Genomic DNA, 16064 nt, shown 5'->3' with positions numbered 1-16064 from the left:
TTATATAAAAACCCTATGTACCCTATGCCAAAATCAGCGTCCACCACCCAAATACATCCCATTGTGTGAGTGTTACATTTGCTTTGCTCATTTGTCTTTATTAGTTCCGTACATCAGAGCAGTGACCAGCACTCCGCTCCAGTACTGCACAAGTGTGAACGTGGTCGAGGGGGAAGGCGTCTCGGATTCCAGGTAGAGTTCTTAGTCAGTGGAGTAATTGTGCGAGGAGCAGAATTGTCATTAGGGCTCCGCCTGGCATAGCATTACCACGGCAAAACTAAAATTAGCAAAATGTCAGAAATGAAAAGATTGATTCACCCAGACGCAATTATCATTTAAAAGTGCTTGATTGAGGTGCTGCAGTCGGGTGATTTATTTTGCATCCCATATACATAATTAAAGTAGTGGAGCGGAGTAATTTATCAATCTAGTTGAGGCTGGAGGTGAGGAGCTGTATATGTTTGTTTTAATAAAAATCCTCAGGCTGCTGCTGCACTTCCAGGGGCCTCCCCATATACTATATAGCACTTCTCCATTTCCAGGAGTGAAAGTGATTATTGCTCTGGCAATGCTTTGTGAGTGTGGGACAGGCTGCGAGAGGGGGAAAGAGGAATTAGCAGACAGGTTGATTAAAAACATATAATAAAGGAGACAGGGCTGAGGAAAATAAAGGCAAGGTAGAGTGGAGATAAAAATAGGAAGCGATCTATTCAGCGGAGGATAGAGGAGAAGAAGAAGAAGAAGAAGAAGAAGAAGAAGAGGGGAGTGCAGCAGCAGCAGCAGAAGAGGGGGAGTGATCAGGGCTGGAAAGAAGACAGAGGGAGGGAGAGGAAGAAAGAAGACAGAGAGGAGGAGGTAAGAAAACGACACCTCGCCAGGCACTCAGTTTTAAATCCACTGCCTTTTTCCTCCTCTCCATGTTACAAAGGCTTAGAGCTCCTTTTTTCCTATTCGTCTCCTGTCACTTCCTTCCTGGACGCTTACAGGACGACTCGGTTTACTTTCTCATACTGGCAGCACAGAGCCACTTTCCTGCCTGTACACAGACACCCTCTGCCCACTATATTGGATTGAGTTGAGAGCTCCTGCTCAGTGGAGACATACACTACTCAAGCTTCACAAGTAAGAAGAGGCCAGTTTTCTGTCTTCTCATCATTAATCCAATGACCGTAGAACATTTCAAGGGCTACTAAGAGCAGCAGATGCCTTAACGTAAGTACAGCCATGGGATGGAGATGTCATCCCCAACGTTTTCTCTTCCTTCATTTCCTGAACTAGTGCAGGCCAGCGTTTGGCATAAAAGTTTAAAGTGGGGGCACTTTTTTTACGCTTTGCTTTGTAAAGTGCCATAGTCTGCAGATACAGCAGAGCTGAGTTTGTCATTTGGTGATCTATGTGCGCTTTCACATAACGCTGTGTTATATTATGAACTTGCACGCCAAAGGGTTAAACGACAAATCCAGCTCCGCTACATCTGTAGCTGCTCTGGACTTTTCACAGCAAGCCATGACCTTGTTCTACTTGTATCCAGTTTATCATTTTCCAAAGCAGATCAGGTTGCATAAGTACATTGTAGCAATAACACTTACTTCCTACAGGATATGAACAGTGCCTGTCATTGCTGAGGATCCATGCCTGTTTCATTAGGAGCCTTCAATAACAGATACTCCTATAGTCGTACAGAACTTGACATTAGTATTGTGACAACTCGGATGTCAGGGAAAGGTCACTTATTGCCACTTGAGCTCTTAATAAATACACAGCCTCAGGAACCATAGCCATTTATTAGAGGGTTTCATCCGAAGTGCATTATACTATTGTAATTAGGCAGTAAAATTGCAATCAGCAGAGCCACAGCTTGTCCTCTCAATTCCTGCAAGTATTAACCTCATTCTTAACCTTAAAACACCACACATGCTAAATAATACATACTGATGATAGTGAAACCAAACTTTGAATGATTTATATGCTTGAAGGAGCATGTCATGTTTTATTTCAGGTTTCCAGCTTCAAATTGCTGCGTGAGCTTAGTTAAAAGTGAGTTTGTTCATTTGTTGGAAGCAAAAGAGGAAGCGCACTTACAGTACGGTACACACAAACACGCTCGCACAACAGCCCTACATATGGAGACAACATGCACCGGCCACACTCATCACATGGCCATTCATTACTACTACAGTAGAAAGTTTTTACTTTGTATTGTTTTTTTTTAATTGACCTCTATCAGTGATCGTAGTCGCAGCATTAGAATCATCAACTTATCTAGAGAGACAACTTAAAAAGAAAAAAAGGTTTTGTAACAGTAGGATGTGCAGTGTGGAGACTGGCATAAGAAGTTTATAGAGATAGTTTATATGATAAGTATAATCCTTGAAATCCTGGCAGCCTTGGACACTATAAGCACCTGTGATCAGACACATCACACTACAGTCACATCCTGCGCTTATGGACTCAAGGACTTGTGCTGTGTTAAAAAGTACAGGAATGTATGGCATTTAGGTCTTCGGCCTTAATTTCAGTACTATTTCTTGCACATGTGGTCTACGCGTGCATAGAATAATAAGCAAGAAATAAAAAGGCATTAAAATGGTTTGACATGACAGGCCATAAGTGGAATAGAAAGACAGACAGACGACAGATAGATAGATAGATAGATAGATAGATAGATAGATAGATAGGAGATAGATAGATAGATAGATAGATAGATAGATAGATAGATAGATAGATAATAGAATTGATAGGAAGATAGATACAAAATAGATAATAGAATTAATAGGATGTTAGGTGTAAAATGGATAGATAATATTGTTAATAGAAGGATAAATACAAAATAGATAGATAGATATGAGATAGATAGATAGATAGATAGATAGATAGATAGATAGATAGGAGATAGATATAGACAGATTATTATTCTTTGCATGCCATACCACAAAATATTTAATAACACCTATAAGTAAATTATTTCACAATCATACTAAACCACTTTGGGTGTATAACAGTTTTACATGATGATATATGCATTGATTACTTTTATATAAAATCCAGATAGAGAGATAAAAGTGGATCAATAGATAGATAGATAGATAGATAGATAGATAGATAGATAGATAGATAGATATGAACAGACAGATAGATAGATAGATAGATAGATAGATAGATATGAACAGACAGACAGATAGACAGATAGATAGATAGATAGATAGATAGATAGATAGATAGATAGATATGAACAGACAGATAGATAGATAGATAGATAGATAGATAGATAGATAGATAGATAGATATGAACAGACAGATAGATAGATAGATAGATAGATAGATATGAACAGACAGATAGATAGATAGATAGATAGATAGATAGATAGATAGATAGATATGGATAGGTAGACACTAGATATGAATATATAATTAAACAGACTGATATGAATATTACTATTTATTATATATTACTATTATCTTCTATGACTCGGTAACATGTGAGATACACAATATATTACACATATTAGAACAACAAAGTTTTAATACACAACAGTAATAAAATAAAAAGCCCTGTTCATATAAGCGGACAGTGTAAAGCTAATACATGACTATACACAGATGTAAATGGCTTCTTAGAAGACTCCTATTGACAACTCATTTAACAACTAACTTTTCAAAAGTCCCTTCATGTGTTTGCAACGTGTAGCGAAGGTAGACAGGACATCTGCTTGTAACCCTGTCACTGCTCAAATCCACTATAAATGCAGTTGTTTGTTAATAATAGATGGGGTTAACGGTAATATTAATGTGGGTTAATGCTTATTATGTTGTCGGCTTAAACCAGTTAGATGCCATGAAAGTAAGAGATCCAGCCATTGTTGTTATCAGACAACATAACACACAAAAGTTAATCTGACTTAAATGACTTTGCTTGGCAGGATGGCAGACGGCATGGCTACTTAAGTAGACTTGCTATGTGACAGGACATTTTCATGGGTTTAATATAAAATAATGTGATTCCTATAAAACAAAGTTTAAAGAAGCACATCTATACATCGCTATAGACATAGCAGAGCTGAATTTGTCATATAAGGGAGAAAGAAGCCCAATGTGATCATTAAGGAGATTAAGAGGATTAGTCTACAGTTCCTTAGAACAGCACTAGTAATATATTATGATATGACGATGAGACGCTGACATACAGCCCTGCTACAACTGTATATATGTATTTTTTAAAGTTTATCTTCAGGCGGATTCTTGCTTTAGGTCAGGTGATAAATATTTAATGTCTCTTCTATGGCACCTTCGCCTCTCTTCTGTGTTGACTGGAGAGCCATAGAGTTGGGTTGGAATCTGTTATTTCGATGAAATGTAATGAGGTTTGTGTCTGGTCCAGTAGAAGGGGCAGGGGTAACACAGTGTAGTGTTCCGGATAACAGACGGATTAAGCAGTTCACTTGTCACTCTGATCGACCACAGATAAGATCTGAGAGTTCTTCCACATGCTATGCACACTCCTTGGTTATTTGATTATAGCCTTAGGAAGACTGATCCCTCTTAAATCTTGGTTTAATCTACCTCTTGCCAAAATGTAAGACAAAAAAGAACAGTTATTATCATGTATCCAAATATTGAACAATTTCCAACTCATCTGCTACATTGAAGCCATCTATGTATGTCTTTAATTAACCTACATATGTTATTCTCCTCGCAGACTCTCATATCTAATCCGGAACTGTCTAATCTGTTATCATCCTAAATATTCCCCTTCATGAGATTTAATCTGTATTTAACACGTGTAATATGTTGCAATATTGACCAGTCCAGTACTAAGAGTTTGGGACTTGCCTATAGTTTATCATCTGTAGTATAAAAGCATGTTAAACACAATAGATCCAGCTCATAAAACCTAAAATATGTGAGGTGTCATACAATAACAATGTGCTAAAAATCTAAAGTGGCATACAATAAAAACATGTTAATATTTGATAAAAGTACGTTCCATTTAATATCTATTCACTAACATAGACGTATATGTAAACTATGACTAGTATTGGAAGGGACGATATTTGCTAAAATTCAGGAATTGGTTAGACAGGGTCGTGCGCTGACTAATACTAATGACCCCACAGGATAGGAAGAATATTCAGTTACATTGTATTTGTAGAATGATATTAGGCCAATGAACTGTTTACATGTAATCGTGTTACTTATCTGCCTGGTCTTTATTATCTTCTAGATGTTATGGGATTTTCTCTGATTTATGGACCTTGTATTCCGTTCTTCCAGGCATAACTTTTTCATGTATTTTTTACAAAACTGCAATTTCTTATTCTTTTATCTTTCATCTATTTCTGAAATTAATGTGTCCCCCTAGAATATATGACCCATATGAGTCCGAACCCATGGTATTTAGCATCCGGCCCTATTATATAGAATGTTCTGTCCTTAGGTAAAGTTATTACAATGTTACAGTTCGGAGTTTGTGTGAGTTGTTCTTTATATGTAGGTTTCGTATTGACTACTAGAAGAGTTAACTCCTACTATTAAGGGGATATCAGTTACATATAGTTTAATACATCTATTATAGCTAGTATTGTTATCAAGAGTCTTTTGAGTCAGTTCATGGATCAGCAGTCACGTCTATAATGCTGGGGAACCACATTTTTTTTATTTAATTGTAAAAACCATTTTACGGCTACGTTGAGTTGGAATTTTTGATAAAGTACAAGTTTATATGTCCTGCAGTTCACATACCAGGATGATACGCAAGGTAGCATCATACGTGAGATTAGTGATTCATTGGCATGAATGCAGATATAGCAGAGCTGATTTTGTTCTGTTATTGCTAGATATTGTACATGAGCCTTCAGGCTTAAGGATATTGTTTATTAACATGTTGTCCAAAAGAACCAGCCTAGCTCTGCTACATCTATATACTGGGAGCTCTAATGATACCAGGTCTCGCAGGAATATGTATCCGAAGTCCATTCCACACTGGACATGACTGGACGGTATAGTATCAGAGCACACTATGGCGACATACACCACACAGAACCTTCCATAAATGATTTTAAACTTTGCCACCAATGAAAGTGAATGCATATTGTAATGATATTTTGGAGGTAGAGTAACACCACCTCCCCCACCCCTCTGCATCGTCATAAGTTTACCACTAAGCACATCTTCAGCATGAGCAACCATGTGTGCACTGAAAGGCCAGCAACAATAGACTCACAACAAATGTCAGTGTGCAGCCGGTCCTTCATATGGTTTGCATACATGGATGATTTATGGAACTTGTAATGTTCATGATCTCATTGCCTGCACAATAGTCTTCATGTAATCTAAACACTCCTAATTGTATACAGGTCTGTAGGTAATAAGCAGCGTAGATTGGATTACATTGCAAAAGGGCAAAATTGTCAACAGACATGTATTCTGGAGTGTATGTATATATAACTAGGAGGTATAGTATTTTACACTTGTTTACTAATATTGGAAATTTGCCTTTAGTATTAGGTCTAAGGTCAGCACTTGAGGCTATAGGTAACCTAATCTACTATATAGAGTTTATGGCACCATAATCTGTTGTAAATAGCCGATCCCTTTGTATTAGGCAAACTACCTCGGTAGACGCAGCAGAGGCAACAAAACCGGGTATTCACTTGTTCAGGCTGGTAAGGTGCCCATTCTAGTGGCAAGTAAATAATTTTAGGGAACATGAGGCCCATTTATCCGTACATAGTGAACACATTTGTAAAGTCTACTGACTATAGAATAGTATTTGCATGACCATGCTACACACAAACCAGACATCAGAATGATTTGGCTATAGACGACTGACTTAAGCTGCTGGTATAGACTACTGTACAGTATGGACTTGGCTACTACAGTATAAATCATACACTCCTGGGATTGGTACTACACAATGTTGGACTCTATTGTTTCAGACTACTGGACTCAGTTAGTATACACCATTGGACTCAGTTGCTGGAACTTAGTTATTAGAAGGGAATGCTATAGTCTAATAGATTTGGTTGCTATAGAGGGTTAGAGTCAATTGCTATAGACCAATAGACAGGTTGACTTAGTTGCAATAGGGTAGGGGTCAGCAACCTTCAGCTCTCCAGCTGCTGTGAGACTACAACTCCCATCATGCTCCATTCACTTCCATGGGAGTTGAAAGAACAGCAGAACAAGTATGCATGCTGGGAGTTGTAGTTTTACAACAGCTAGCGTACTGAAGGTTGAGTTAGGATCAGTTAGTATAGACCAATGGACTTAGTTGCTATAGATAAATGGACTTAGATACTATAGAACTGGGGACTTGGCTGCTACAGATTGATGGACTCACTTATTATAGACCAATGGATTCAGTTACCATATCACGATAGACTAAGTTGCTGTAGACCAATGGGCTTGGCTACTATATAATGGTGGACTGATGGACTTGTTTGGCATTAATGTCTAAGATACTTTAGACTGATGGACTACATTTCTATCACTGGTTTGACTTAGTTGCTATTGACCTGGGATCTTAGTTTGCATTGACTTCTGGCCTCAGCTGCTATGGACTCCAAGACTCAATTGCTGTAGGCAGTTGGGGAAAATAACAAATCCTCCCAACCATTCAGGTTTTTTGCCTTTGAGATTGTACAAAACAACAAGAGCTGTTGTCACCTCCAAATTCCATATGAATTATTGAGTTGTGTACAGTTGGGTCTGGTCTTCTGGGAGGTCGAGCTTCTAAAAGTTACTGAGATCCCTCCAGGGATAGGCAATTTGTTTTTACAAGCTCAGGGCTGCTATCAGCTAGTCCCCAGGGTAATAGCACTGTTTGCTATTGTACCAGTCCATGGTCAACCCTATAAGTACCCGTCCCTTTGTCAGTGATCAGCTAGACCCAGTCAAGTACAGTAGCCTACAGCATCATCCACTCACACAGTAGTTCCATCTCTCTGAGATTTCATGGAGACAAAGGCAAAGTAAGAGATTTACTTATATTTTATGAAGAGGCATGAGAGCTAATGCAACGTGCAGATCTTTAAGAAGTTATTTCTTGCTGTGAATAGCATTTCCTAAATGGATAGATGTGCACCTTCCCTTTTAGCAGCTGGTAGCAACAAAATGAAGCATTGACCCTATAGCGTGGCACAGGCAGCCCATGGCAATAGCAGCTATACTCTATATTCTACAGTTACACTTACTCTAACAAAGAGATCATATAAAATAGATGGATCAACTTATTTCTGTGAATATAATATTATACAGAATAGCACAGATGAGTTTGCAGTTTTAGCACTTAAAACAAAAGGAAATCTAAGACTAACACCAGATTTTTGGTAGTTGCTTCTATAGCCCGGTGTCTCCTGTGACACTCACCTATACTCTTTCTACCTCTCTATACCCCGGGATAAGTTATGAAGCATTTTCTAAAGCGATAGATTTATCTGCCAGTGATCCTTCCAGAACTAAGTCAATAACATATTTAATTCACACTTCAAAGACCCGATATGTTCCCTCCTATACCAGCGCAAGGTGAGATCATCCTTCACCTGCAAAAATCACTCGCTTTCATCTCCACAATGGATAAAAAGTTCAAGTGACATAAAATGAGGGCTTTGCCTGGCTGCTGCTTGTATGGCTGCCTAGTAAATGAATGTAATTAGAAAACTTTGGCATGCCATCCATTGTGCTTTTTAATGTATAGGTCTGAGTATTTAGGTCACATATACATATATGATAATGCAGATTTTTAATGGGCTCCCATGCAGATGCTCATTTTGCATATTGTCAGCTCATAAATTTAGAAAGACACTTGCATAATCTGCTACGACTTTACGTATAGGTAGGTTACAAATCTCTCTCCGGCATATTCATGCCTTTAAAAAGATTGTTTTATTTTTTAATTTTTTTGATTCAAAACTATATTTTTTTTAACTTAAATCCTTTAGATTTAAAAATCTCGTTTAAAAATGAAAAAAATAATACAACAAAATAATAATAATTTCAAATAAAACAGATTATTTTTTTTTTTATTAATAATAATATTTAATAATCCTGCCGTAGCTAAAGATACTGAATATTATGCAGGGCCATGGGAGGAACTGATCAGTCAATAAAGGGAAACCAAGAGAGAACTGATGAAGTTTTAGTTTAGCTAAATAGTTTTTGATAGGTTGAAATGAAAACCATATCTAGGAGTTAATGTCGTAAGTAATTTCTCACATACTCTTTGGCACAGACTGTGGTCTTGGTTATTCCTCCAGTTCTAAGTTTTCTTTGTCATTTAGAGAGTCTTTCACATTTGTGCCTTTGTTTCTGATACTGGATTTATAGTGTGACTGTTTCCTTTTTATTAGTTTATTATATGACGTGTTCAGTGCAGTCATATTGGATAACATTTCTGTATTAGCTTTGTAATAAATGTTACGTATATAACATATATTGGTGGTTGGAATGGTTTAAGCTATAACAGGACAGTATAGGATGGCAGCATAGAAATGGGAGTATAGTCATTATATATATATATATATATATATATATATATATATATATATATATATATATATTAGATTATTACATTTTATTGCTGCTAGTCTTAGTTTCAATTACCCTGATGTTAAAAATGTAAAACGGAAAGGGACATTTTTTGTGAAAATGTTGTTATTTTAGTGTATATTTATTGTGATATCTTGTCTAGAATGCTGAAAAGAGAGCATAAAAGTTTGAGTCAGGTATTAGCAATATTTTAGGATGTCTGTATCTAAGACGTCAAAAGTGTTGTATAAAAAGAACTACGACAGTAATACCAATAGCACATGGGCCTTTGTGTATTTTTTTATATATATATTTTATATTCTGACCTGATCTCTATCACTGCACACACATGAAGTCAACCATATTGTGCCAGTCGGGCTTGTAGTCTATACCCATATCTCAGATATGTGAGTGCACACACTCATGGGATAGGAACCATTTCAGAGAAAGCCAATTGATCTACCTATATGGCTTCGGACACTATGGTTGACTTACGTGGCATTCTGAGGTGCTTACGTTTAGATACCTTTGGTAAATGTAGAGTGAGATGAAAACTTGCATCATGTTGCTATATGTTTTACTACTTCTCATTGTAATACAATCTATTTAGCCATTTGACTAGATATCATGTATAGATTGTAAAAGTACCCAAAGTAAACCCAATTTAGCTTTGTTTCTTTATTGATTTTGTATATTGAACTAACTGGTACGATGGAAACCTTGTAGAACAAGCATGACCCATATACAATAGTCCGAGAGTGAAGTACTGCCCACCAAGGTTGGGGGTACATGACTGAATGTAATACTACAGGACAGTCATTGCTGGAACATCACATGTAATGCTACAAGGTGGAGTTTTTTCAAGCACCCAGTTGTACTCATATGACACTGTACCGATTAAATATGGAATACATAATATTCCTGAAATTCTTTTGCGAAATAAGATTTGTATTGAAGAGCAAATCCTATTTCACATGGTTTACTTATATACTGATATAAAGTATTATTTTCTGCAATCACTACATGGTGTTTGTGAAGAAAGTATCACAGTATAGTTGACGCCACCTAGATAATTGATATGTCTACTCGTGTTCTCAGGGGTATTTGTCATGACTAGGATTGTAGTTATAAACTTGTTTACTTCATTGACAATAGATTGGATAGGTTTACGAGAGGTGTGGTCAAGTGTTATTTGCTGGAGAGATTGAAGAACACAATTAGTTTGGAAAATACAAGAAAAATCTTGTTGTCCCTTCTTGCCTGGTGTCTTGTTGTCCAACTGACACATAGCAAATTTTGTTGCAAACGTTTTGCAACTGGCCGCATGTGAATCCACCCTATTGTAATAGACTAAGGAATAATGTCCTTACCTGACGTCTTGGCTGGACATGTCCAGATACGTACGTTACAAGTTTGGCTTTTCTCATACAACATAATCTGTGTCCATGTGAGCCAATCCTTGGGGGTTGGGTAGTAGATGTGGGGCTATCAAGACTTTTGTGATATTGTATTGAATTGGATTCCTGAGATATTATCTTGGTTATGGCTGGACACATCTATAGTAAGTGGATCTAGAGTTTTTCTAGGATATTCTAAAAAAAATGTTTGGAATGACCATGGTCAGTCTTGTGTTAGTTTTTATTCACTCAAAACTATCATCTATCTCTATATGCATTACTATTATTCCTAATACAAGACATGTAAGATATGCAAAATATGGGGTCAGATTTCTTTCATACTGTATAAGACAGAAGTAGGATAAAATACTTTGATATAGGTCTTTAACACTGAGCAAATATGGTTTTGTAATAGGAAACTCCCTAACCCATAGCTTATCTCTTTATATTGTTCTATTATATTCAATGTAGAATCCATTTTTCCCTATTATCGAAAGGCAGTAATGTAATGTACAAGTTAAGACTGCCATACTACATTGGTGCGTGTATCTTCATGTGGTCTTCCATATCTTTCCTTTTGCATTCAAAAGTGTATAGCACAAGATGACCCAATTTAAAAAAAAAAACATGATTTTGAGATATTGGGTCACAAGATATCGGGCTTGTAGTCTATACCCCTATCTCAGATATGTGAATGCACACACTCATGGGGTAGGAACCATTTCAGAGAAAGCCAATTGATCTATCTACCTATATGGCTTTGGACACTATGGTTGACTTATGTGGCATTCTGAGATGCTTACTTTTAGATACCTTTGGTAAATGTAAATCCTATATCTATCTAGGTTTGATCACCAGGTATAAGGGTTTTGCAAACATGTTGCAGTTTTGTACTGTATTTGTGTTGTGTGAAATTCGAGCCCTTATCAAATCTGAGTTAAGTAAAGGGAAGACGCCTCTGTACATGAGTCCGAAAACACCATAGGTCTCCATAGGTCATAACTTTTAAGTGTTAAAAAGTGAAGAAATACTGTGAAATATAATAGGATAGTTTTTCCTTCAGAGAACTTTATTGCAGCCTAATTGTAATTCTCCACTGTGAAATTTTAGCTTTTATCCTCCGTCATTTTACCACATTAAAAATTGAAATCTCAGTAATGACAAGGTCATTGTTCCATCCCTTACATGTCATGCGACCAGTGGAAGAAAGCTGCTCCTTTATTAAAGAGGTCTCGTTCCATGGGAGGGTGCTGTGCTGTCTGAATTTTCCTTCATCTACCACAAGTAATCTCGTATTTGTACCTCTCATTCGTAATGAAGTGCAAATTGGGTGCAGCGAGACGACCATCCCTTTGAATCACAAATTCCATTAGGTGGAGATGCAGGAGGCTAAAAGTTACATGTGAATTTGGCTGACCTTTCCAGGCAGCCCAGTAACACATCTCTTTACTTTCAGCAAAAAATAAGGAAAATCCTTGAAGGTTACAGCAAATGTTGTGACAAAGTTTTGGTGTTTCTGATTTATGAATAAATTCAGGAAATTCTAATGTAGAATTTTGCTAGTACTGAGAGTAAAAATCCTACTTGTAGGCTGAAGGTGGTTATGACAGTGTCTTCTTCTATATTATCGGGCCACTTCTGTTGAAACAGTAGGGGAATTACATGTTCTCTGTGATGGGATCTTGGTTGGAGTCAATGTGAGGCGTAGGTTGAAACCTTGTACTGCAATATGATGCCAGTATGCAAAATAAACTGAAAAATACCTCCGTTAAATAGGGACCATGTGGGCGCAAGATCTACATGTAACATAGTTGCATCAACCCAATATATATTGGTTCATTATTTTCTATCTGTGATTTATATACGCATTATCATCTTTAAAGAGGAAATGCTAACGCTTTATTATAGGTGAGGCTTTCAAATCTTTATTATGGACATCACACCGGACCCTCTTTGGTACTGCTGGACAGAATATGAATCACTATAGGGGTCCACAGTGATCTGTTCAATTGAAATGTATGGAGAGGGTTGATGTGTGTGTTTTATTGTAACATGCTCATATTAGGTCCTTGTGATTCTGATCTAGTGGCCATGCGTGTTCCACCCAGAAAACATGATCCATGTATGTACCATATTTCCTGGACTGACCACGGCCATGTGCATAGAATTCACTGCATCGTGGTCAGTTATATTGTAGTGAGCCCCATAATGGTCTGATCTCTACTGTACTACACTAATATAAAGCTGCGAGTTTAGTCCAGTAGTGATCGGGCCATTCAGGAACTCACCACATCATGACTGACCACGAAGAAGTGAGTTCTATGCACATGTCTGTGGTCAGTCTTGGAAATGCGGCACACATATAGACCATGTTTTATTGCTGGTCACACAATACAGCACCTGCACATCCCAAAACCTCACCCATTTATAGTAATACCGTTGTCCACCATGTTGTTCCACGGATCGCTAAATCGCGTGCTCTTATACTTATGAGTCAAACCAGTAAATGCTAATTCGGCACGACTGAGATGAACGGGGCGGATCTTTTTGTGGGCTTGCAGGGCTCAATTTTTTGTAATTTTTTTTACTTAACAAGAGACAGTCTTGGTAGGACTGATCAGAAAAGAAAACCTCAAGGTCAATACTGCAACTCAAAAGGTACCTTGTTACTTCTGTTTTTTATGATTTCACTTTTTCTGGTTTTTCATAGTTCAGTATTACAATCCTTATGATGTTATTTTTATCTTATGTTGTAAACGTCCTCGACTTATGGGGAGTATTACCGCCCCATCATGAAGCAGTCTATGGGTTTCACAAACAGAATTATTGGAAAAGAAATGAATTTTATTATTATTATATTTCAATTCTGGCTGCAAAAACAGCCTTGTGCAAAACCGCCCTAATAATGCAATATCATATAGGGCAGGAATAGCCAATGCCCCGCTCTCGTCTCTCTCTAGTATATATGTCCATGTGTGTTTTCTCTTAATATTTGCCTACTTTTCAGCTAAGTAGTATTACTGTAGGCAGAAGTAATTAATAAGTTCCTTAGTCTCTGTGCATTTGAAAAGGCTCCTTGTGCCGGGTATAGATGAAGCTCTATGTATCTGGCGCTTATTAATAACTTCTGAACAGGTAAAGTATTATGAGCTTCATGTAATTATTTTTATTAGTAATAAGATACCACTTGTAATAAGCCACCGGCTTTAAAGATGCCAGACATAAACATTTTCTTTGGCTTTGTATGAAAATAAATAAACCTTAATGTCAGGTGAAAGCTTATATTATTGAAGTATAGGAAAATGTTGAAAAGGTCATGACTTCCCCTAAATACTGGCTTCACCCTTATATAAAGCATTCAGAAAGAGGAATTTTTATGGTTTGCATCTATATAAGGAAAATCCTGTGGTTTAGCGGAAGCAGAATTGACTTAATTGAAGTTGTTGAACCTCAGCAGTAACAGGGTAGAACTGGTTTTACAACATGGCTGAAGTGTAGAATTGTGTACCTGGTGCCCTTAGTTTAAGGAGTGGGGTGGACTTGTTAAGGAGACCCATCGGTGAGGCTTATTGGTGATGCCCCATGGGAAAGAGATAGGGAAATTACTTCTCTTCTGCAAGGAAGAAAGCTGACTCGCTAGTGCCACCTATTGGAGACCATTTGACAACCCTTGTAATACGGTTAGGAATATTAGTCAAGCGTTAAAAGGTTGAACATTGACTACTTCCAATGGGTGGCACTAGTGAGTTGATCACTTTCCTTCTGTAAGAAAGCTTATAATGTTATGTATACTATTATCTGATATCCAAAAGCAAAGCTAGATAAACCTTAAGATTAATATCTAGAGGTTATGAGTTCATGAAATTCTGGTAATTGTCTAGAGTCGACCTGTCAGAGCATGCTGGGAGTTGTAGTTTTATATACGTTGCAGAGCCATGGCTTAGAGACTGCTGGTGTTAGGATATTATACGTTCCATACATTAGCTAAGCATTGTACAAACTCATGAGACTCTGTCTGACAACTGCTCATTAGTTCTCCCAATAGCCACAGATTTTCCAGGACAGTGTTGGCACTTGTCACACATATTCATTAACCCATATGTTCAATGCTTATTGTTCTTGTAGTTCCTACACATGGTGACACAGTCCTAGCAATGCTCAGTGTCAGACTGTGCGGGACCGCACCTTTATTAAAGGGACTGGTAACACTTAGGGACGAGCAATCTGTTTTGTAACAAGCTAAGTTCACTATGAGTTTTCCAAAATTTTTGGTTTCAGCTGAACTCTAAATTTTTGAAGTTTGTCACCCATGAATTATGAGAAATTATTATTTGTCTCCACCACCATATCTACCCGTATCTACCAGTGCCCTCTGCTTATTAAATTCTGGGATCTGAAGAAAGCCCACAGTATAATCATAGCACTTCCAGTATGGACCAGGCATGTTTGGTCAAATCCAAAACTTGTAGGGGCAACACAGTGATTAGCACTGCAGCCTTGCAGCGCTGGAGTCCTGGGTTTGAATCCCACCAGGAAGAACATCTGCAAGGAGTTTGTATGTTCTCCCTGTGTTTGCGTGGATTTCCTCCCATTCTGCAAACACATACTGATAGGGAAACAAAAAAAAAAGTACATTGTGATCCCTATATGGGGTGCACAATCTACATTTATAAAAAAAAAAAAAAAAAAAAATCCAAAACTTGCGGGTGTCTTGCAAATATTCATCTTGTGAGAATCGCCAGTCACTAGTAAAATCCAGTTGCCTATATATTAAGGTGAAACCCCTATTGTTTGGACAATATGGAATGAATTTAGAAAACACGGAGCATGCTGTCCCCTTCTTGTTCACACTCCCCTGTACTGTAAGAAATACAGTATATATGCACATGGAAATAAGAAATACTGAGAGTACTCAGCACAGAAGACATGCATGGAAGAAAGTTAAACTAAGTAAATAATAGTAGTATATTTTTGCCTTATTTATTTTTTTATTTTACTTTTTATTTCTAATTGTTTTTTCTCCCCACATTTTTATTGCACCATCATAAGTCTTCATCCATGCACATCACTTGCCACTCACTCTAGGACTATGGTTATTACACAGCCATGTCAAAGATAAGATTCCTCAACAAAAATCCTAAA

At 37.4% G+C, this 16064-nt stretch overlaps 1 protein-coding gene across 15 annotated transcripts in view; it reads left to right on the top strand.

The window, feature by feature from the left end:
- The window catches only part of MEF2C (myocyte enhancer factor 2C), a 232453-nt gene that overhangs the window by 49251 nt on the left and 167138 nt on the right, over positions 1 to 16064 (top strand). Inside the window, exon 1 of one of the 15 annotated variants that reach the window (XM_075271105.1) lies at positions 920 to 1212. The exons of the other annotated variants lie outside the window; for them this stretch is intronic. The gene's annotated coding sequence lies outside the window, so the exon portion shown is untranslated. Of the gene's footprint in view, positions 1 to 919; positions 1213 to 16064 lie in introns of those variants that run through there. 15 annotated transcript variants of the gene reach the window in all.

The sequence above is a fragment of the Leptodactylus fuscus genome, chromosome 1, assembly GCF_031893055.1.
Source record: "Leptodactylus fuscus isolate aLepFus1 chromosome 1, aLepFus1.hap2, whole genome shotgun sequence".
NCBI classification, from domain to species: Eukaryota; Metazoa; Chordata; class Amphibia; order Anura; family Leptodactylidae; genus Leptodactylus; species Leptodactylus fuscus.
This window is presented reverse-complemented; position numbering and strand designations above follow the sequence as displayed.